This window comes from Symsagittifera roscoffensis, chromosome 9 (genome assembly GCF_963678635.1).
Source record: "Symsagittifera roscoffensis chromosome 9, txSymRosc1.1, whole genome shotgun sequence".
NCBI lineage: Eukaryota > Metazoa > Xenacoelomorpha > Acoela > Convolutidae > Symsagittifera > Symsagittifera roscoffensis.
This window is the reverse complement of record NC_087070.1, coordinates 53,916,048-53,938,922: the sequence shown is the minus strand read 5'-3', so window position 1 is coordinate 53,938,922 and position 22,875 is coordinate 53,916,048. Positions and strand designations below refer to the sequence as shown.

Sequence of the window (22,875 nt, the reverse complement as noted above, 5' to 3'; positions counted from 1 at the left end):
CGGAGGCGTGCCGAGCGGAAACAGAAATGCTGCTCGAAAATGACATGATAGAACCCTCGAAGTCTCCTTGGGCTTGTGGGTTTGTTATGGCCAAAAAAAGAAAGGAGAACAGCTAAGACTAATTGCCGCTTTCGCTACCTAAACCGGTGACTATAAAGGACGCTTACCCAATACCACGCATAGACGAGAACCTCTCGAAACTTGGCGATTCCAAGTTTTTCATCACACTGGGCTGAGTTCTGCCTTCTTGCAGGTTTTCTCTGCGAAAATAGGATAGATAAGAGACCGGATTTGCATGTGAGTTGAGCCCGTACCAGAAGAAGAGGATGCCCTTCGGCTTGTGCAATGCGACGGCGATCTTTAAAAGACTGATGGCTCAGGCTTTGACCAGCATAACAAAGAAGTATGGGAACCTCGTTATTTGCTATGTGAATGATGTAGTGATAGCGACACCCACCTTTACAGACTACATTGACAGATTTGACGAAGTCTTTGACTGCGTGAAGAGAGCTGGCTTGAAATGCAAACCCTTGAAATGTGAGATCCTTAGGGACTTAACAAAGAACCTGGGGAGAATGGTAGATAAGCACGGCAGTGAGGTCGGATCCGAATGCGGTAGAGGCCGTGTTGACATGCAAGGCTTCTAATACGGACACACAGTTGATGAGCTTCCGGGGTATCGCGAAATATTATAGAGAGATCTTAAAAGGATGCGCAGGCAAAGTCTACCCGATGCAGCAGCTGATGCGTAACAAAGGAAAGAAGTTCGATTGTAATGAAAGAGCTCAGGAAGCCTTCGAGAATATAAAACGGGAGCTGTGCGAAGCGCCAATGCTAGGCAAGCCCACGGAGAAAAGCGTATACGACGAAGGCATTCTCGACACTGAAGCTTCAGTGGTAGCCATTTCCGGAATACTGCATCAGGAGCAAGAATGGAATGGGAGAACAGTTCTCCGTCCCGTTGCATACGGCAGTAAGGTATTGAGCGACACTGAGATGAAATACGTTGCACCAAAAGCAGGTTCCAATTATAGGTTCCAATTATAGAGTCGTACTGAATTACAAATGTATGATTTTGTAACTCTGCGCTTACCTTTTATTGATAATGGCAATATGGATTCCGTTTCGGAAAAAATTTTTTGGTTGTTCATTGTGTTAGTTTTACCGTATTTCATTATTGGTGAGTGTTTCATGAATTGTATCTAAAAATTACGAGAAAAGGTTGATTTCTTGTCCTACAATTGCATGTCGAGGTGTATGAGGTGGTGATTCATTTAAAAGTTCTTTTGGCTATAGTATGGATCTATAACTATAAGCAATAGAGAAAATTTCATTTGTGCATATTGAATTTGCTCTTTGTGAATTTCGATGCTGGATATTTTTGATATATTCTGGAAAAAAATTTTGAGAAGTCCTAGATCTACGTCATTCGTTTGTATCTATTTATGATGGTAAATTTTCAAATGTGAATATTCCGTAATATGAATTGATATTAAAGATGTCTCTTAGATAGTGATCAAGTAACTGTTTTCTGATTCTTATTTCTAGGGATTCCTGCTTGCATTTGCATTTTGCTTTTTCCAAAAAATTTGCAATTAAGTTATGAGAAAATTGTACTTTTCCTCTAGGGGGATCACTTTGTGGATGGACGACAAGAAGAAGTAAAAATTTTTCGTCCTTTCGAATCATCTTTTTATATATCATTTTTTTGTGCAGCTTTCAATATGTTTTATTGGTTAGTTCCAATTATAGAGTCGTACTGGCTTACAAACACATGATTTTTTATTCAGCTTTTATCTTTTATTGATGATGGCGTTGTGGATTTTGAATCGGAAAAATACTTTTGATTGTTTATTGTGTTAACATTTTCTATTAAGTCTTTTAGGTCCTGAAGTTTTTGTAATGCAGTTGTATCTGAATCAGAGACTGCGTTTTGTGTTTTTGAAAATCTTTGCTTAATATTTAGTTTTTGTTTGCTATTATTGTCTTCCTCCTTGATTGTTTTTTGATCTGATATATCCTTTTGTTTGTGTATGTGGTGTAGCTACAAGGTCGTATTTTTTGTTTGAATTAAATATTCATGAAATTTTATTATTTGTTTATTGCCTAAAGTGTCTCCTGACATAAGGTTTAGGATGATGGTTGCAAAATCATGGGTCAGAATTTTATTTCCTAAACTGTTAGTTTTTACGTTTTTTGTGGGTTATCCTAATCATGCGGCATAGATTGTCCAGGTTGACGGGTTGGAGAGAGAGTATATCAATTCGTTAGAATGATGTTTACTTTCTCAGTGGCTAATACTTATTTTAAGAAAACTTACTTAATCCTACTTAGAGTTTTGATTTGTGATCGAGGAATGGAGAATAGTAAATCAATCCACAAGGTTCAGGTATAATTAGAACAGATCAGAAATAGATCAATGTATACTATTATAAAACGTACTAATTTTTATATTGTGTTTTAGCCGGGGTCAGTTAAGAGGAAGGGCTCAATTGAAGAATGAGTAGCCGAAGTTCTTCACTGTTTATCCTAATTATAATGGTTAGTTTTTCAAAAACTTTTATTAGTTTTGGTTCTTGATTAAGGGCTGGAGAGGGATTCGACGTTTGAGGTCAATAAACATTTTAGCTATGTGGTGGGGAGAACATAGTTGTTCTGAAGGATCCAAGCGAAGCCTTGATGATCAAATAATTTAAACGAAATAAAACTTTAATTTAAGTTAAAGTTTAATGATCCAAGGTAAACCTTGATGATCTGGTTTCAGGGGAAAATTTGGATAATCGGAAAGCAAGGATAGGCTTTGATAATTTCTTAGATATAAATTTTAAGTTAAAGAAAGGTTTGATTTAAGGGTTATGCTTTTCAATGATATTTGTTCTTGAATAAATATAGTTATGTTTTAGGTGATAAAGCAAGGATGATGAAATGCAAAACGAGTTCTTGAGAAGCAAGAAACTCTTTATAAATTTAATAAAACTTACTTCTATTTTATTACTAACTAATTTTTGTATTTTTATCAGTAAATTTTAACTTTACAAAGTTTATCGAAAATTATTTACTGCAAATTGGATAAAAGGAAGGAGTTGTGTGTCTTTTTATCAATCGTTCTTGTTTTATATAGTATAGCTATAAAGCATCAAGAAGTTTATTGTTTGAAAATTAGATTCATTTTTCCATTACATTTATTTTCATGTCAGAGAATGAAAATCTACTGCATAGAGGACTCTGAAGACATACACTCTTTGCGGTTCGCGTCTTGTCACAATGTAGCAGCTTGAACTGTTGTTCAGTTTTTGACCTGGTATTTGTCGTATCGTTTGATAAATCGGAGTAGATTTATTGTGACCTAGAGACATATCTATTATATTTTCTATGCAATCTAAAATTTTGCAACTAGGCAATTTTTTTATTTTGATCTTGTTTCTATTTTAATTTGCTAAATCTAAGTTTCTTAGTGGATCTTGTTCGAGACTTTTGGTTTCACCAGATGAGTTTATACAGAGGTAGCATACTCATAGTGTAATTTTAGATAAGATAAACTGTCTGTTCGTCACGCTATCTTAGTTTCGCCCGGATAAAATCGTGCAACTTCTTAGTCTAATACCAATCTTAAGCTTACTCTTATATCTCCTAGTCTCAATAGATCTAGTGTATGCTGGTGTTCGCGAATTAGGTTTTTGGAACTTGTTCCAAAGGAGAACAACTGTCTTCTGAGATTTATTCAAACTATTCTGGTGCTGAAACTACTAGTAGATTCAGCACTTCCAATAATTGTAAGTGTTATTTATGGATCATGATTGGTTAGTAAGGAATATTTTTTAGGGATAATTTTATCAAGAATATAATTGGTTATAATACTAGTTTTGAACTGGTTCCAATGCGCATCTTCACGAGTCTTTTCTATATGAAGGGTAGTCCTTATCTGCGCTTGAGAGTTCTTATCTGTGCTATGGAGATTATCTTCATAAGGGGAGTAGAACTTGCAACACTAAGACCGAGGAGATTTCGATAGAAATGTTTTCGGCAGAAAAAAAACGAAACTAATTTCCTTAAACTGTCACAAACTTCGAGATGCTAAATGTGTCATTGACTAGTATTTCTAGAGAGAGTGTTTTCAATGTCGGAAAACTTGACACCCCAGCACGGAATAACAGGCTTGCCTGAGAAAACGTTTAGGAACTTATCTTTCTAATTTATAAGTTTTGAACGCGCTGCAATACGCATTATTAAATAATTTTGCCGATATAAAAAAAACTTAGTTCACAGCAGTACTCTTACGTAATTAAAAATTTTAAATAATGGGCCATTTTTCAGTCTGCATTTCTAGGTTGGTGGTTGAAAAACGATTAAATGAGTAATTTTGAAGCATCAATCCCCTTAAAATGCATGTAAAATCTCTGAGCTCAAAGTTTTTGCTTGAAAAAGCTGTAGACCAAGTTTTTTTATCAAAACGACCAATTCAGCCCTTTGCTGGTTTAGGCTGAGGCAAAACTTTTGGTCTCAATGGATGTTAAATCTACAAGAAAGTATTTGATAATGCTTTTGAGCCCTGGAAAAATTTGGAGTTTTTCGATTTGCAAAATATAGGGCACAACAAAGACAGTCTCAGACAGAACGAAATATTTAGCATATGAAATATATACTTAGTTTATTTGATAACAATCTGAATAGAATACTAAAACAAAGATAACAGACATAATTAGCACAGTATGCTCCAATAAACAGATATATTTTTTTTGAAACTGAAATATATATATATATATAAACTTTCTGCGATTTTCTTTTTTTAGAGACCGCAAAGGAATTTGGACTAATCATTAACACTGACAACAGTTAAATCAAGTTAACAGTTGGGAGGTCAGCCTCTAATTAAAACTGGTGTAGTTTAGTCTGAAAAACGAAAAAATTTCAGACCAGTCTTTTTCGATACAGAGAATTTTTTGGTTTTTATGAATCCAAATCACGACCAAAAGTTTTCAGTATGATACGAGACCCCCTACAATCTTTCTTTAAAGTAGTCAAAAAAAACAAGGGAAACAATCAACCCAAACCCAAAGCTCCTCCCACTCTTTGAGTGGTCGGAACAATTATTCAAATTATTCATCTTCCAATCTTTTTGGTAAAATAATAGGAATTTGAAAGAAGCAAACCGGGTCATTTGTTTCACTGACTTATGTGCAGTTTGCATTGCTTGATATTCAACGAGCAACGCATTAAATGTCATAATATTAATTCAATCTTAATCATTCCAAACTGAAATGAAGCAGACACATTTTTGCCATTATTGACGCAGGTTTTTTTTACGAATTTCAAAATGTGTCTTTTGTTACTCAATATTGCCTGTGGGAGATATCAATTCTTGACAATCTTTACAATCTAGCTCTCATTTTCATTTTTTCTCGAACATTTTGTCTGAAATTTATGGAAAATCTTAAAACTTCAAATATTTAGAGATAGCGACATCTTTAGATTCAGACACGGATATTTTACTAAGCGCTCATTGCTGGTTGAATGCTTAGTAATTTTATCCTAATTTATAAGTCTCACCTTAGATCGTCAAATTGTCTTGACAAAAAGTAGAGTAGAAACAATAGTTAGAAAAGGTATGAATTAATTAGTTGGTTAGATACAAAGCACTGGGTTATTAGATTATATAAACGAATCGAACAGCTTAAAGAAATATACCTATGAGGGGAGGTTGAGCTAATCTTATTTTGTTCATCAATATTTTATCTTCTTACTAAGGTCGGTGGCTGATTAGTATGTATGGTTGCCCTTGATGTTTGTCCAAGTCAGCACTTCTGGTTGGGTCGTCTGAATCGTCTTGCCGTAGTCCTTTGGGTACTTGTAGTCCAGACTTCCTCAGATGGGGTTATCTCGAGTATCTCAATTTATATTTTTATCGAACTTGAAATGAGAATTTATTCTCTATTTTATTTGTGAAAAAACACTAGTTTAATTTTAGTGTATAGGCAGAAAAGAAAAATTATTTATTTTTTGAAAAGGTCTAACTGAAGATATCTAACTTGCTGCTTACTGAGCAAAATGAAACACTGAAGATTTCAGGCCAGTCCTTTTGCTCGTAAGCATAAACCCGCGGCTGATTCAATCTTTAATTATTCAGGTTTCACCTGCTCCTTTGTTCTCCCTTTCTTATAAGGGAATTTTCAACTAGTTTTTATTTGATTTTGTCAAATCAAATATCTTTAACTTATTAGTCCCCTTTGATAAAAACCGCAGCCTTCAGTTTGTCTTATTAAAAATTCATATTACTCTCTCTGATGCATCATATTGCAGGTGCACCTCTGCTTAATCAAAGTAAGGAGAATTTCAGTGCAGCCGGCAAGACTGCTAAATATTTATCCAGTTTGTTTCAAGTTAAGTTAAAAGGGACGTATTAATAATCGCCGCCCTTTTAAAATATTGAGCATGAAAAAATGAGAAAAATTGGACAAGTATTTAAAAAGGAGTGGATTTTCACAACAAGATTTTATAGTCCTAATAAGAGTAAATCAGTCAATATCTGATTTAGTGAAAAGAGGCTTTAATTTAAATGGCACGCTCCAATTTAGAATTGGGTCGTTAAATAAACAATTAAGACAATGGTCTTTTGTGTGTGTATAGTATTTCGCAATACTACAACTCACCCCTTTTTTTAGAAAATTAAGCTGTTCGATTCTTACAGTTACCATGGTGAAAATCTAAACACTTTACTGGTTAAATACTATAGTTATAAAATTTAAAGAGAACATCAAACGAAAAAGTTATAAGGATAAGTTAGGTTTTATCTAGAGCTTCCTTCCGGATTCAAGCTCCACATTGTATGATCTGAGGATCGCTATCTTCCTCTGTGAAGCCTCAAGTTTTTGTTGCAACTTCACGATTTTCTTCTTTTTAATTTTGTTTTTTATTCGTAGTCTGCTCATTCCGTCCGTAAGTTGTTGAATGTCGTCCTGTTCTTCCTGTCTGTTTTTACATGGTTCGGAAAAGCAGTTATTCCCTCGAACGGAATGGTGACATGCGTGCCTCCTGCCTTGAGGATGTAGCCGTGTTCCTCCCTCTTCTTTAATTTCCAGAAGTTGTTTTCGTTCTTTATAACCCCTTCTGGCTGGGTTATGAAGTCGATAGGCATCATCGCCTTTTCCATTGTCGTTGAGTTAACGACTTCAATGAACGATGGCAGTTTCTATCTGTTAAAATTTTCCTTTATTGAGTACTTTAAACTCGTTATATATTTTGGATTTTCCGTATCCAATTTGGTTTTTCTGCACTTCTGCAGCTCCAATCTTTGGGTTAAACTGGGAAAGTTGCGAGGGTTCTTATTTAACCCGTCGTCTATTGACAAAGATTGAACTGATAGAGGTTTCCGTTGTTTCTTCCTGAGAAGCAGCTTTCTTTCGAACTCCTCTGGTGCTGGGTCTGCGTTTCTGCAATTCCAGTTTAAAATTGGGTCGTATTCCATTTTGCTAAACATCAATATAAAATGACCAAATATTCAAAATCCCGAATAACATTCGGATATTAAGGCTAATTATCAAATGTTTGAACGATGAAGGACAAAGTGTAAAATTGTATATATATATATATAAAAGGTGGAAAATATAATCTTGTGGTTTCACACAAACCCACCACGGAAAACAAATGAAGAAAGACAATCATGGTGTTTATTAACCACAGGAATACAAATCAAGAAAGACGATCATGGTGATTATTAACCACAGGAATAAAGCACTTTACAACACTGAGTTAAGCTCAGATATGAAACTTAAAGCAAAAATGCAAATGTACTTTTAAAAAAAATGGAAATTTGGGCATTAATTAACCCCTAATCTTAAATTTATGTCCACCTGGGGTCATCCACAGGCTTACCATGGGGTCCCTAACAAGTTATACAGCTATAAACTTGGGTTAGGATTTACTAGGTGCAAATATTAGCGAATAGAAAATTGTAAAATTGTAAGGCATGTATAAACACATACAATATTTCATTTGACAGCATTTTTGTTATAACCAGGAATCTTAGTTTCGTTTTCTGATAAGATAATGAAAAATTTTGATTAAGGAAGAAAAAAAAACTGAAATATCAAGGGTAAGAAAAGTTGAAGACTAATTACAAACGGTATAATATTCGATAAGATAAGTGTAATAATTCTTCTTCGGTTTTAATCACCTGCACCAATCCATGTTCACATCTTTTGTACAGAAAGTCATCCTGAATTTTATGATGCAAAAATTTAACGTAAGCAATCTTAAGGATGATGCGCTCCAATTTTCAAAGGAGCTTCTGAAAATTTGTTGTTTTTAAGGGTTTAAATGCCTGCATGTTGTGGATATTGAACTACCGAATTGATATTTTGGCCAAATTGTGAGGAGTGAATCATAAGAGTCTCAAAGGCTGCATACAGCCACCAACAAGCACTTGCGTTGTTGAAAGAATATGGTACCATAATTTTAAAAAGGCTACATGAAGCCACCAACAAATGCTGGCATAAATCTGCGGCGGGTCGGGTCGAAAAACGTTGTTCGCCCATTTTTTGATAAAGAATATTGATGAAAATTTTTATCAATGTGTTGAGAAGAAAGGAGGTGATATTCCCCTTTTTGATGAATTTCTTCTAGTTTGCATTTTGTAACTTGAAAACTACAAAGATAATAATTATTGTCATCGGTCCCTACTTGGGCCCTAAGAGGAATCCGATGGTGCAAATTAACTTCGCAGAATGAGTTTGTTACAATTTTACATTGGCTAGTTCTTTCATCAAAGGTTTCACTTTTTTAATTCTCGTTATGTACGTAGGGTAATTTGACATTCACTTAAGTGTAATACTGAATTTTCAGTTAATAAAACCGCCTGAAAATGAATTCATTATAGACTCGTAACACTGTAATATTTGAAACTCCTGGCCTTTTGCAGTTTTTTTTGCAAATATATTGCAGTCGAAAAACTTTTTTTTGTCTGAGCCATTGGCTTCCGATCCCTCTATCTTTATTTGATTCTGAGGATGGTCCAAAATTGTAAGCGTACTTGACTGTTTTCGATCTCGGTTAAGAATTAAATCCGTGTTCATGCATTTTGGCATATCCCCTTAGGTGTCATACAGAACCGCTATTCATTGTAGTATATTTGTTGGATAATACTCGTAATCTTATTTTTTAGTAAGATTAAATTAGATTTACTGCTCAGTATACAAAACGTTAGGTAAAATAACAAAGTTAAAGCGTTATAAAAGCTTTGACGAAAACTTCACATTTATAAATAATTTAAAGCAGGAAGAAATGGGTTTGTTTTATTTCTATGTTTTCAAACGTTTGGCCTATTACACCTTTGTTTATATCTACTTTTGATAATCTGGAATTTTTAAGTACGATAGGCATTGACTTAATTTCATTCCTACAATAAGTGCTTTTTGCATTAATGCCTTTTTGTTCTAAGGACTTATCAATTCTAAGCGATGTTCCTGCTTTGAAAACTATGCCTGCTGGAGAAATTGAAATTACGCGGGATGATTTTGGTGCAATAGTTAAATTTTTATCAAGAAGTACATTTTGATAAAAACTTAGATATGGATAACTTTTGCTTCTTATAATAATGATAGGAACTGTTATATCTGGGTATTTTTTTAATTCTAAGTGCAAATTTGGAAAGTTTATTGATTTAATGTTGTGAGAAATGAAATCCATTCCTAATATATTTAGATCGCAGCCATTCTTGGCTGAAATCCATGCTTTAATTTTTACCGGATTATCAGTGTTTGTCCCAAAAGTTGAGTCAAAATTAGTATAACCTATAAGTTTAAGTTTTTCTCCATTAACAGCAACTGTATTTGATCTACATTTATTCAGCTGTAGAGGCTGTATTTTACAATATTGTTCATAACTGTCAAAATTAATAAGCGAACATGTTGCTCCAGTGTCTAGTAGAAATTGGGTTTCCAGACCGTTATTTTTATTTTTGTCTCCGACGGGATGTTGGTATAAGTTAATATATAATTGTAATTTTGGTTCAGACGGAGACTGATCTAGTTTAAATTAACAAGTTCACACTCATTATCGGTATAGTCTCCTGGAATGTCATCATCACTAAAGTTGTGGATCTGGTAAGGTGAATGATAATCGTTATTTTCGTTGAAGTGTTTCTTACTGTTCAACCTGTCACGCCATTGAGAACTTTCATTGAAGTTTGACAAGTGCCTGAACTCTTGCTGAGAGTTTATGTCATTGAAATTGTTGTCTACTCTTGACCTACTCTTGCTATAGTTATGGTGACTTCTGTTTGAATTCTCTCTTAATTGAAGCGATTTATAATTTTGCTCCTGTTGATCGTTATATTTAAAGCAATGGCTTATCGTGTGGCCTGACATGCAACACCAGTTGCAAAACATTGGGTTGTTTTGTTTGTTTCTATGCTCATGTGGATTATAGGCTGCGTTTATTTTATGATCCTTCATTAGTCCTGTTAACTCTTTATGTTGATTCTTTATTCCCTCTATTTCCAATTTATTTTCTATGCTACTGGATGCTGTTCCGATAAATTCACTACTTATTGCAAAACTTAAGTCTTTTGTAGCAATATGATCTTTTAATTGTTGCCAAGTTGCGGGTGGATTCTCAATTAGGAATTGATGAGCCTTTTGTTTCAAGCCTGGCGGGCTTAAGCCGCGTACAAAGAATTCCATTTTCTTTGCTGTTCTTTGATCATCATTAAAAGTTAGATTAGGCCATCCACGGTCTACTGCGGTGCTTAATCTATGTATGTAGCTTTTAATGAATTCATCAGGTTGTCTTTTTATGTTTTCTGCTTCTATTCGTCTCCTATACTTATCTTTATCATCAGTGAATCTATCTATGAATTGATCTCTTATATCATTCCAAGGTAAGTTTGCTGCTAATCCCTGATACCATTGAGCGGCTGGACCTCTTAATATTGAACCAAATAAGGCTCTTTGTCTGTTATCATATGCGTCTTGTTCGTCACCTGCATCTCCTGGTCTAGTGCCTAGGGAAAATGCTATCTTTTCCTCTACTATATCAAGAAAATCTCTTGCATCTTCATTCGGATCTAAGCCGGTAAACTTTTCGAGAGCTAAATCTGGGTATGCTACTACGTTTACCATTTTTGTTTAATTCACTCAATGTTTTCTTAACAATATATAAAGGGTTTGGATGTGTTCTGTACTGATCAATTGTACGGACTAAAATATTTGTATTTAAGTTACAAGGAAGTTTGCTGGTTTCAATGAATACGAGTTTTTGTTAGATAGATCAATAGTGCTATGGGGCTGTTTAAGCTTTTTTAAGATAGAAGTTATCTCTGGGGTATTGCTGCTGGAAAGAATGGTTAATTCGTGAATATTTTTGTGTGGGTGTTTGGACAAAATTGTGATTTGATCTTTTTGGATATTGGTGATATACCAAATATTTTTTGTGGATTTATTTTTTAATTTTAGTTTTAAATTAAATGGTGTTGTATTTACTTAATAAAAGTTGGTCATAGCATTTTACATCCTTTTAGGGACATAAATAATTATCTAGGGAATGATAAACAATATAAAAAATATTTAAATTTTTCTTATGAACTTGCTATGATTTTTAATTTTTGTTTAGGAAAATTTTGTGTTTTTAATAAAAAATGATTAAAATGCAAGTAGTTTTATGCTTTGGTATATTATGATATCAAAAAGCAATCAGGAGTGAAGCAATTAATCGCTCTTCCGGTGTACAAATTATGTTATTTGGTATTTTTATTTGCTGAAGAGTTGTGTCAATTTCTGGAGTATGTCGACGAAAGAAGACGTATAATTCGTGTTTATCTTCGTTAGGGTGTTTTGCTAATATACTAATATGATTTTTTTCAGTGTTAGTGATATACCATATGATGTTAGAGACTTTATTTCCTAATTTGAGCTTTAAATTTATTGTACTGAAGTCAATTTTAAAAAGTGTTGACATTAATTTCACGATGTTTGTTTTCTTTTTCTTAAGCCAAATTGTACTATTTGATTAGTTTGTTTTAGAGTAATGAAAACCTCCTAGGAATTTTTGAATATTAACAAAGGTTATTAATAATAAGATAAGGAAATAAAAATTTTCTTTGGAAAAAAAAAAATTTTCAAAAATTTTTTCTAAGTTTTTCAAGTTTTTTATTTGCTGATTCCTTAACTGAAACCTAAAACTTTGTTCAAGTGAAGTTTTGTTGATGCTATGGTATGGTTAAGAATATAACTATATGCCTTTATTGGTTATTATTGGTTCAAAACTTAATTTTTTTGTTAAAAATTTATAGAAAATTTTTTGACTGAAACGATAATCTGAAACCTGAAACTATGGTAGCTGAAGTTGAGTTTTTTTTTTTTAATCTTAAAATTTTTTATACGCTTTATTATATCTGGATTTCGCTTTATCTTGCAAAACAATTCGAGAAAACCGAATCTTTTGATATCTTAAACTTAGTTTTTGAAAACTCAAACCTGAAACTCTTAAACTCTCTCAAACTCGGTGCATGAAAATAAAAAGTTGGTTTTTGATAGCTGGTCTAGTGTAAATTGGAATTTTGAACAGGTTTGTAACTTCAAAATCAAAAATTTGTTTGCGGAAACCTAAGTTTTTGCGGCTGAAACTATGATTTCTAGAACTGAAACTATGGTTTGACCACTTGGTTTTAGAGTTTTGAGATTGAAAATTTAGGTTGGTCTCTCTAATATATTTCTATTCCAGAAATAAAATTGCCAAAAAGATGAAAATTTTAGCTTAAAACGACGATTTTAGTTTTCTGAAACTATAAGTTTGAGGGCTCAAACTAACACCTTCTAGAAGTTTTTTGAGTTTAAAAATTTGTTAGTGCATTAAAGATTCTTTTTATCTTTCAATATTTCACAAAAAGTTTTCTCGGGAAGCAAAATTTTTGGTTCTGAAACCAAAAACACCAATTCTGAAACGTACGTTTCAGCCTTAGGAACCAAAATTTAAAATTGGTTTGGTGGGTTTTAACACCGTTAGTTTTCTTTAGAAAGTCAAAATTCGGCGTTCGGAGCTCAATTTTGAGACCAAAAACTCAATTTTTGTGTTCTGAAACCTGAAACTAACAAAAACGTACCATTTAAGACCAGGTTTTTGACTTATGGCATCCAAATTTGGGTTTGACTAGTTCAACTTTTGCTGTTTTACCCGAATCCGTTTACAGAAACTTAAAATTTTGATCGGAAACTGTACTTATTTTAACTGAAACGTTTGACCCTATAACTGAAACCAAGACTGAAACCAAAAATTTTTGCTGGTAAAAATAAATTTTTTAGTGCTTATGCTATCATATGTAACCTGTTCTATCAATATAAAGTGGAAGTGTCAGTGTTTTAAACTTAGTTTTTTTGTGAAACCTGATATTTTTGTGCTGAAACTAAAAGTTGGTGTTTGGTGTTATGTGGTTAACGTTTAAGATTGGTTTTAGTGTGTAATCTTTTTATTTATTAGGTGTATATTTAAACTGTGTCAAAAAAAACTAATGATTTATCAAAAAACACTCAAACCCGTTCCTTCCTTTTTGGTTTTTGTTATTTTCTTCCTTAGTTTCAGTAATTGGTAGCTTTACTGATGGATGATTTAGGTTTAAGTTACGTTAAGGTGGATAGAATTAAAATGAGTTTAAGAAAAGTTGAGGATAAGCCTCGAGAATTGATGAAGGATTAGAATAAATAGCAACAAGCGTGGTTGGTTTGAGATAATGTGATGAAGAATTCAATTTATCATACAATTTAGAGTACTCTTAGATCGCACATATGACCACTTAACCCCCTCGAAAAAATAATTGAAGATATTTAATAAGTTTTTTGAGCACTTTAGTTTAATACAGAATTTCGTTAATTTTAGTGATGATAACTTCAAACTGAAGTTTCGGCAAAAGTTTAGTGGATTACTGGACAAAACGGGTACATCTTACTAGCAGACTTAGGCAGAGAACGATTCTTTCAGAAATTTTATATATTATTATAATAATAGATAATAGTTAAGTTCATGAGCTAATGTCAGTTAGAAAGCCGTCTAATAGACCTCGAGATGGAGGGATATCGTGGGCGACTGCTAGCGCAGGGGATGCTTTCGCAAGAACCCTACTAGGAATATCTGTCAAGAAGAAGACAACGAAATTGTGTTTCTATCGAAAGATACCCATTGTCTCTGGCTTTTTGAGGTTGGAAACTAATCTGACAAATACTCTTAGATCCTAATATTGATATATTTTTTTGAATTTTAAAAGCTGTTTCGAGTTTGTTGGAAAAAGAATTTCTTAAGGAGTAGTTCTCTGCTGCGGTCGCACCAGTTTTACTAAGCGCTCATTGCTGGTTGAATGCTTAGTACTTTTATCCTAATTTATAAGTCTCACCTTAGATCGTCAAATTGTCTTGACAAAAAGTAGAGTAGAAACAATAGTTAGAAAAGGTATGAATTAATTAGTTGGTTAGATACAAAGCACTGGGTTATTAGATTATATAAACGAATCGAACAGCTTAAAGAAATATACCTGAAAGAATATTTTTCTTATAGCTGAAAGAATATTTTGTTCATAACTGTCAAAATTAATAAGCGAACATGTTGCTCCAGTGTCTAGTAGAAATTGGGTTTCCAGACCGTTATTTTTATTTTTGTCTCCGACGGGATGTTGGTATAAGTTAATATATAATTGTAATTTTGGTTCAGACGGAGACTGATCTAGTTTAAATTAACAAGTTCACACTCATTATCGGTATAGTCTCCTGGAATGTCATCATCACTAAAGTTGTGGATCTGGTAAGGTGAATGATAATCGTTATTTTCGTTGAAGTGTTTCTTACTGTTCGACCTGTCACGCCATTGAGAACTTTCATTGAAGTTTGACAAGTGCCTGAACTCTTGCTGAGAGTTTATGTCATTGAAATTGTTGTCTGCTCTTGACCTACTCTTGCTATAGTTATGGTGACTTCTGTTTGAATTCTCTCTTAATTGAAGCGATTTATAATTTTGCTCCTGTTGATTGTTATATTTAAAGCAATGGCTTATCGTGTGGCCTGACATGCAACACCAGTTGCAAAACATTGGGTTGTTTTGTTTGTTTCTATGCTCATGTGGATTATAGGCTGCGTTTATTTTATGATCCTTCATTAGTCCTGTTAACTCTTTATGTTGATTCTTTATTCCCTCTATTTCCAATTTATTTTCTATGCTACTGGATGCTGTTCCGATAAATTCACTACTTATTGCAAAACTTAAGTCTTTTGTAGCAATATGATCTTTTAATTGTTGCCAAGTTGCGGGTGGATTCTCAATTAGGAATTGATGAGCCTTTTGTTTCAAGCCTGGCGGGCTTAAGCCGCGTACAAAGAATTCCATTTTCTTTGCTGTTCTTTGATCATCATTAAAAGTTAGATTAGGCCATCCACGGTCTACTGCGGTGCTTAATCTATGTATGTAGCTTTTAATGAATTCATCAGGTTGTCTTTTTATGTTTTCTGCTTCTATTCGTCTCCTATACTTATCTTTATCATCAGTGAATCTATCTATGAATTGATCTCTTATATCATTCCAAGGTAAGTTTGCTGCTAATCCCTGATACCATTGAGCGGCTGGACCTCTTAATATTGAACCAAATAAGGCTCTTTGTCTGTTATCATATGCGTCTTGTTCGTCACCTGCATCTCCTGGTCTAGTGCCTAGGGAAAATGCTATCTTTTTCTCTACTATATCAAGAAAATCTCTTGCATCTTCATTCGGATCTAAGCCGGTAAACTTTTCGAGAGCTAAATCTGGGTATGCTACTACGTTTACCATTTTTGTTTAATTCACTCAATGTTTTCTTAACAATATATAAAGGGTTTGGATGTGTTCTGTACTGATCAATTGTACGGACTAAAATATTTGTATTTAAGTTACAAGGAAGTTTGCTGGTTTCAATGAATACGAGTTTTTGTTAGATAGATCAATAGTGCTATGGGGCTGTTTAAGCTTTTTTAAGATAGAAGTTATCTCTGGGGTATTGCTGCTGGAAAGAATGGTTAATTCGTGAATATTTTTGTGTGGGTGTTCGGACAAAATTGTGATTTGATCTTTTTGGATATTGGTGATATACCAAATATTTTTTGTGGATTTATTTTTTAATTTTAGTTTTAAATTAAATGGTGTTGTATTTACTTAATAAAAGTTGGTCATAGCATTTTACATCCTTTTAGGGACATAAATAATTATCTAGGGAATGATAAACAATATAAAAAATATTTAAATTTTTCTTATGAACTTGTTATGATTTTTAATTTTTGTTTAGGAAAATTTTGTGTTTTTAATAAAAAATGATTAAAATGCAAGTAGTTTTGTGCTTTGGTATATTATGATATCAAAAAGCAATCGGGAGTGAAGCAATTAATCGCTCTTCCGGTATACAAATTATGTTATTTGGTATTTTTATTTGCTGAAGAGTTGTGTCAATTTCTGGAGTATGTCGACGAAAGAAGACGTATAATTCGTGTTTATCTTCGTTAGGGTGTTTTGCTAATATACTAAATGATTTTTTTCAGTGTTAGTGATATACCATATGATGTTAGAGACTTTATTTCCTAATTTGAGCTTTAAATTTATTGTACTGACGTCAATTTTAAAAAGTGTTGACATTAATTTCACGATGTTTGTTTTCATTTCTTAAGCCAAGTTGTACTATTTGATTAGTTTGTTTTAGAGTAATGAAAACCTCCTAGGAATTTTTGAATATTAACAAAGGTTATTAATAATAAGATAAGGAAATAAAAATTTTCTTTGGAAAAAAAAAATTTTTCTAAAATTTTTTCTAAGTTTTTCAAGTTTTTTATTTGCTGATTCCTTAACTGAAACCTAAAACTTTGTTCAAGTGAAGTTTTGTTGATGCTATGGTATGGTTAACAATATAACTATATGCCTTTATTGGTTATTATTGGTTCAAAACTTAATTTTTTTGTTAAAAATTTATAGAAAATTTTTTGACTGAAACGATAATCTGAAACCTGAAACTATGGTAGCTGAAGTTGAGTTTTTTTTTTTAATCTTAAAATTTTCTATACGCTTTATTATATCTGGATTTCGCTTTATCTTGCAAAAAAATTCGAGAAAACCGAATCTTTTGATATCTTAAACTTAGTTTTTGAAAACTCAAACCTGAAACTCTTAAACTCTCTCAAACTCGGTGCATGAAAATAAAAAGTTGGTTTTTGATAGCTGGTCTAGTGTAAATTGGAATTTTGAACAGGTTTGTAACTTCAAAATCAAAAATTTGTTTGCGGAAACCTAAGTTTTTGCGGCTGAAACTATGATTTCTAGAACTGAAACTATGGTTTGACCACTTGGTTTTAGAGTTTTGAGATTGAAAATTTAGGTTGGTCTCTCTAATATATTTCTATTCCAGAAATAAAATTGCCAAAAAGATGAAAATTTTAGCTTAAAACGACGATTTTAGTTTTCTGAAACTATAAGTTTGAGGGCTCAAACTAACACCTTCTAGAAGTTTTTTGAGTTTAAAAATTTGTTAGTGCATTAAAGATTCTTTTTATCTTTCAATATTTCACAAAAAGTTTTCTCGGGAAGCAAGATTTTTTGGTTCTGAAACCAAAAACACCAATTCTGAAACGTACGTTTCAGCCTTAGGAACCAAAATTTAAAATTGGTTTGGTGGGTTTTAACACCGTTAGTTTTCTTTAGAAAGTCAAAATTCGGCGTTCGAAGCTCAATTTTGAGACCAAAAACTCAATTTTTGTGTTCTGAAACCTGAAACTAACAAAAACGTACCATTTAAGACCAGGTTTTTGACTTATGGCATCCAAATTTGGGTTTGACTAGTTCAACTTTTGCTGTTTTACCCGAATCCGTTTACAGAAACTTAAAATTTTGATCGGAAACTGTACTTATTTTAACTGAAACGTTTGACCCTATAACTGAAACCAAGACTGAAACCAAAAATTTTTGCTGGTAAAAATAAATTTTTTAGTGCTTATGCTATCATATGTAACCTGTTCTATCAATATAAAGTGGAAGTGTCAGTGTTTTAAACTTAGTTTTTTTGTGAAACCTGATATTTTTGTGCTGAAACTAAAAGTTGGTGTTTGGTGTTATGTGGTTAACGTTTAAGATTGGTTTTAGTGTGTAATCTTTTTATTTATTAGGTGTATATTTAAACTGTGTCAAAAAAAACTAATGATTTATCAAAAAACACTCAAACCCGTTCCTTCCTTTTTGGTTTTTGTTATTTTCTTCCTTAGTTTCAGTAATTGGTAGCTTTACTGATGGATGATTTAGGTTTAAGTTACGTTAAGGTGGATAGAATTAAAATGAGTTTAAGAAAAGTTGAGGATAAGCCTCGAGAATTGATGAAGGATTAGAATAAATAGCAACAAGCGTGGTTGGTTTGAGATAATGTGATGAAGAATTCAATTTATCATACAATTTAGAGTACTCTTAGATCGCACATATGACCACTTAACCCCCTCGAAAAAATAATTGAAGATATTTAATAAGTTTTTTGAGCACTTTAGTTTAATACAGAATTTCGTTAATTTTAGTGATGATAACTTCAAACTGAAGTTTCGGCAAAAGTTTAGTGGATTACTGGACAAAACGGGTACATCTTACTAGCAGACTTAGGCAGAGAACGATTCTTTCAGAAATTTTATATATTATTATAATAATAGATAATAGTTAAGTTCATGAGCTAATGTCAGTTAGAAAGCCGTCTAATAGACCTCGAGATGGAGGGATATCGTGGGCGACTGCTAGCGCAGGGGATGCTTTCGCAAGAACCCTACTAGGAATATCTGTCAAGAAGAAGACAACGAAATTGTGTTTCTATCGAAAGATACCCATTGTCTCTGGCTTTTTGAGGTTGGAAACTAATCTGACAAATACTCTTAGATCCTAATATTGATATATTTTTTTGAATTTTAAAAGCTGTTTCGAGTTTGTTGGAAAAAGAATACTAAGCGCTCATTGCTGGTTGAATGCTTAGTACTTTTATCCTAATTTATAAGTCTCACCTTAGATCGTCAAATTGTCTTGACAAAAAGTAGAGTAGAAACAATAGTTAGAAAAGGTATGAATTAATTAGTTGGTTAGATACAAAGCACTGGGTTATTAGATTATATAAACGAATCGAACAGCTTAAAGAAATATACCTATGAGGGGAGGTTGAGCTAATCTTATTTTGTTCATCAATATTTTATCTTCTTACTAAGGTCGGTGGCTGATTATCATGTATGGTTGCCCTTGATGTTTGTCCAAGTCAGCATTTCTGGTTGGGTCGTCTGAATCGTCTTGCCGTAGTCCTTTGGGTACTTGTAGTCCAGACTTCCTCAGATGGGGTTATCTCGAGTATCTCGATTTATAATTTTATCGAACTTGAAATGAGAATTTATTCTCTATTTTATTTGTGAAAAAAGACTAGTTTAATTTTAGTGTATAGGCAGAAAAGAAAAATTATTTATTTTTTGAAAATGTCTAACTGAAGATATCTAACTTGTTGCTTACTGAGCAAAATGAAACACTGAAGATTTCAGGCCAGTCCTTTTGCTCGTAAGCATAAACCGGCGGCTGATTCAATCTTTAATTATTCAGGTTTCACCTGCTCCTTTGTTCTCCCTTTCTTATAAGGGAATTTTCAACTAGTTTTTATTTGATTTTGTCAAATCAAATATCTTTAACTTATTAGTCCCCTTTGATAAAAACCGCAGCCTTCAGTTTGTCTTATTAAAAATTCATATTACTCTCTCTGATGCATCATATTGCAGGTGCACCTCTGCTTAATCAAAGTAAGGAGAATTTCAGTGCAGCCGGCAAGACTGCTAAATATTTATCCAGTTTGTTTCAAGTTAAGTTAAAAGGGACGTATTAATAATCGCCGCCCTTTTAAAATATTGAGCATGAAAAAATGAGAAAAATTGGACAAGTATTTAAAAAGGAGTGGATTTTCACAACAAGATTTTATAGTCCTAATAAGAGTAAATCAGTCAATATCTGATTTAGTGAAAAGAGGCTTTAATTTAAATGGCACGCTCCAATTTAGAATTGGGTCGTTAAATAAACAATTAAGACAATGGTCTTTTGTGTGTGTGTAGTATTTCGCAATACTACAATATGCAAGGGGAAATGGTCAACAAACACTTATCACTAGCGAGGAAATTTGCCATTACGATCAAAGACACTTTTCTTGCTTTACAAGTTAGCACAATTATCATTCTTTAAATGGCCGTGTTTCTAAGCTTAAGTTCAAAGCAATTAAATTATTAATTGTTTCTTTCTTCAACCAAACTGATTAGTAACTTTGTTTTCTATAAATTGAATTAAACTTCAAGTACTACTTTTCTTTTTCAAAAGCAACTAACAAATGAAGAAAATTGATCGCAATTAGGCAGCGCCCTGATTTTTCCGATTGCCGCTTGAATCCGACTAAAAAAATTTGTTAAAGATTGATAGAAAAAATTTTAAAAAGTTTAAAAATATTGATTTTTATTTTTCATTTTTTCTATTATTTAATCCTCCTCGCTCTGTAGATTCAACTGATATAAATTGAAGCTAATCGGATCGTTATAATTACATCAAAATAATTTCCTTCATTCAATTTTCAATGATATAATTTGCCGCCCACGCTTCAAAAGGACAAAAATATTATCCCAATTTTAAACTATAGTCGTCAAAGTAGTCCCAAGTCCAGACCATTTTAACTATGTAATAAATGATCAAAAGCGAAATTTCTTTGAATTTTGAGCATTAATATCTATCAGACTCTATTCCGTCAAAAACTGCTATTACTTATCAGATTTTTGTCTGGAGTAAAAGCCAACCCGGGCACAAATATTCCGACCGTTTCTGCAAAAGGCGGAACAATAATCAAGAAACAAAATGTTTTTTTTGCCAACTTTTTCAAATTTTCTTTCATATTAGTTTTTCTAATTTTTAACATGAAAGTTGAAAAAAAAACATTGATATCATCAAACGATTTAGAAAGATATTAATGATTGTATTTGAAGAGAGAACAAATTCGGATAACAAACAAATCTACAAAAAACAAGACTGTTGGAATCAGGGCGAAGCTCTGAATGTTCCGATTGCCTTTTATGGAGCAGTAATAACATAAAAAATTAAATTTAGTACAAAAATGAATTATTTTTTTCTAAAGTTTGAATTTTTTAAAATCATCTCCCCACACGTCATAATAAGTACTATGTGATAGACTTTGCTCCTAATAACAAATCAATTGTGTCATATAAGCTTCCTTGAACCAATTTGGAACAATTTCAAAGAGAAAAAACAACAAGACTGCTCGTATCAGGGCGAAGCCCTGAATGTTCCGACTGCCTTTTAAAGTTTATGGAGCATTAATAACATAAAAAATTTAATGTAGTAAAAAAATGAATTTTTTTTTCTAAAGTTTGAATTTTCTTTAATCATCCCCGCACACGTCATAATAAGTACTTGCTGATAGACTTTGCTCCTAATAACAAATCAATTATGGCATTTAAGCTTCCTTGAACCAATTTGGAACGATTTCAAAGAGAAAAAACAACAAGACTGCTTGTATCAGGGCGAAACCCTGAATGCCCCGACTGCCTTTTAATGTTTATGGAGCAGTAATAACGTATAAAAAATTAAATGTAATAAAATTAAATGAAAATTTTTTTTCTAAACTTTGAAATTTTTTTATGAAAATCATCCCCCCACATGCCATATAAAGTACAAAAGGATAGAATTCGCATCTTGTAGCAAATCAATTATGGCAAATAAGCTTCTTTCAACCACATTGGAAGGATTTCTAAGACGGATTAAATCTCATTTACGCGTTTATAGCGCGAAATATATCACGCGTGAATTGTTCCAAATTGGCCAAAATGGCAACCTGTAAACCTCCATAACTTTACGAAAAATAATCACAGGTGAAATATCTTTTCAAATTTAAGCTCAAGACAACAATACCTTTCGAATGATATAAAAAATTCCGTCAAAAATGGCTAGTTAAAAAGTCGAAATTTGTCTGAAGAAAAAAAACCCATCCCGAGCACAATTATTCCGTTACTTTCGTATCGAAAGTCGGAACAATAAGCTAGAGATAAACAAAACTGCTTGCATCAAGGCAGCGACCGCAACGTTAAGACTGTATTTTATCATCCATAGAGTAGAGTTCGATTTGACACATTTCATAAAGTTTTGAAAATTGAAAAAAAAATTATGATAAAAACATTTCCTTACACTATATTTAAAAGTGATATAATTAGCCGGAAATAACAAATTATTTCAATCAAATAAAACGCTTCAAATTAGTTTTGAGTGGTTTTGAGACGAATTTAATAACCGCTTACGCGTTGAAAGCACGAAATTTAATCGCGCACTAAAAACACCCAGGTAAATTTCAAGCCCTTTAAACATTGTAAACAATAGTAACAGGTAAATTATTCTTTTTTTTTCGAATTTGAGCATGAGTCACTATAATATGCTTCAGATGAACTTGTCTGGAGATAAATTTGCGAGCATAAGTTTTTCGTTAGCTACTTTGAAAACCTAAGCGAAAACCTAAGCAACTTTTTACTTTGTTGCCATGCAAAATTTGGCGCAAATAAGTGAGTTTAAGGGAATCGAGTACTGAGACAGGTTCTTGTTGTTGGGTCAAAAAACAGTAGGACAACCAGGGGCGGATCTAGGATTTTTCGAGGGCGAGGGGGGGGGCGGATTTTGAAAAACCAGAAACAGTCCAAAAGGCATCGAATTCCTGAGACAAACCCATACCATGGCTGCGGAGGACCTCTTGCCCTTCTGATTTCTGATACGACCAGTAAAAACAACGTGGGCAGGATACAATCTTTATCGGATACTAAAAACCGGATTGGTAGGACACAATTGAAAAGTTCT

General features: G+C 32.8%; 1 protein-coding gene across 1 annotated transcript in view; it reads right to left on the bottom strand.

Moving 5' to 3' along the window:
- LOC134853851 (E3 ubiquitin ligase Rnf121-like) overlaps nt 1–13,822 on the bottom strand; it is a 355,568-nt gene extending 341,746 nt beyond the window's left edge. Inside the window, exon 1 of the mRNA XM_063869795.1 lies at nt 13,810–13,822. The gene's annotated coding sequence lies outside the window, so the exon portion shown is untranslated. The remainder of the gene's footprint in view (nt 1–13,809) is intronic.
- Nucleotides 13,823–22,875: the final 9,053 nt, after the last annotated feature.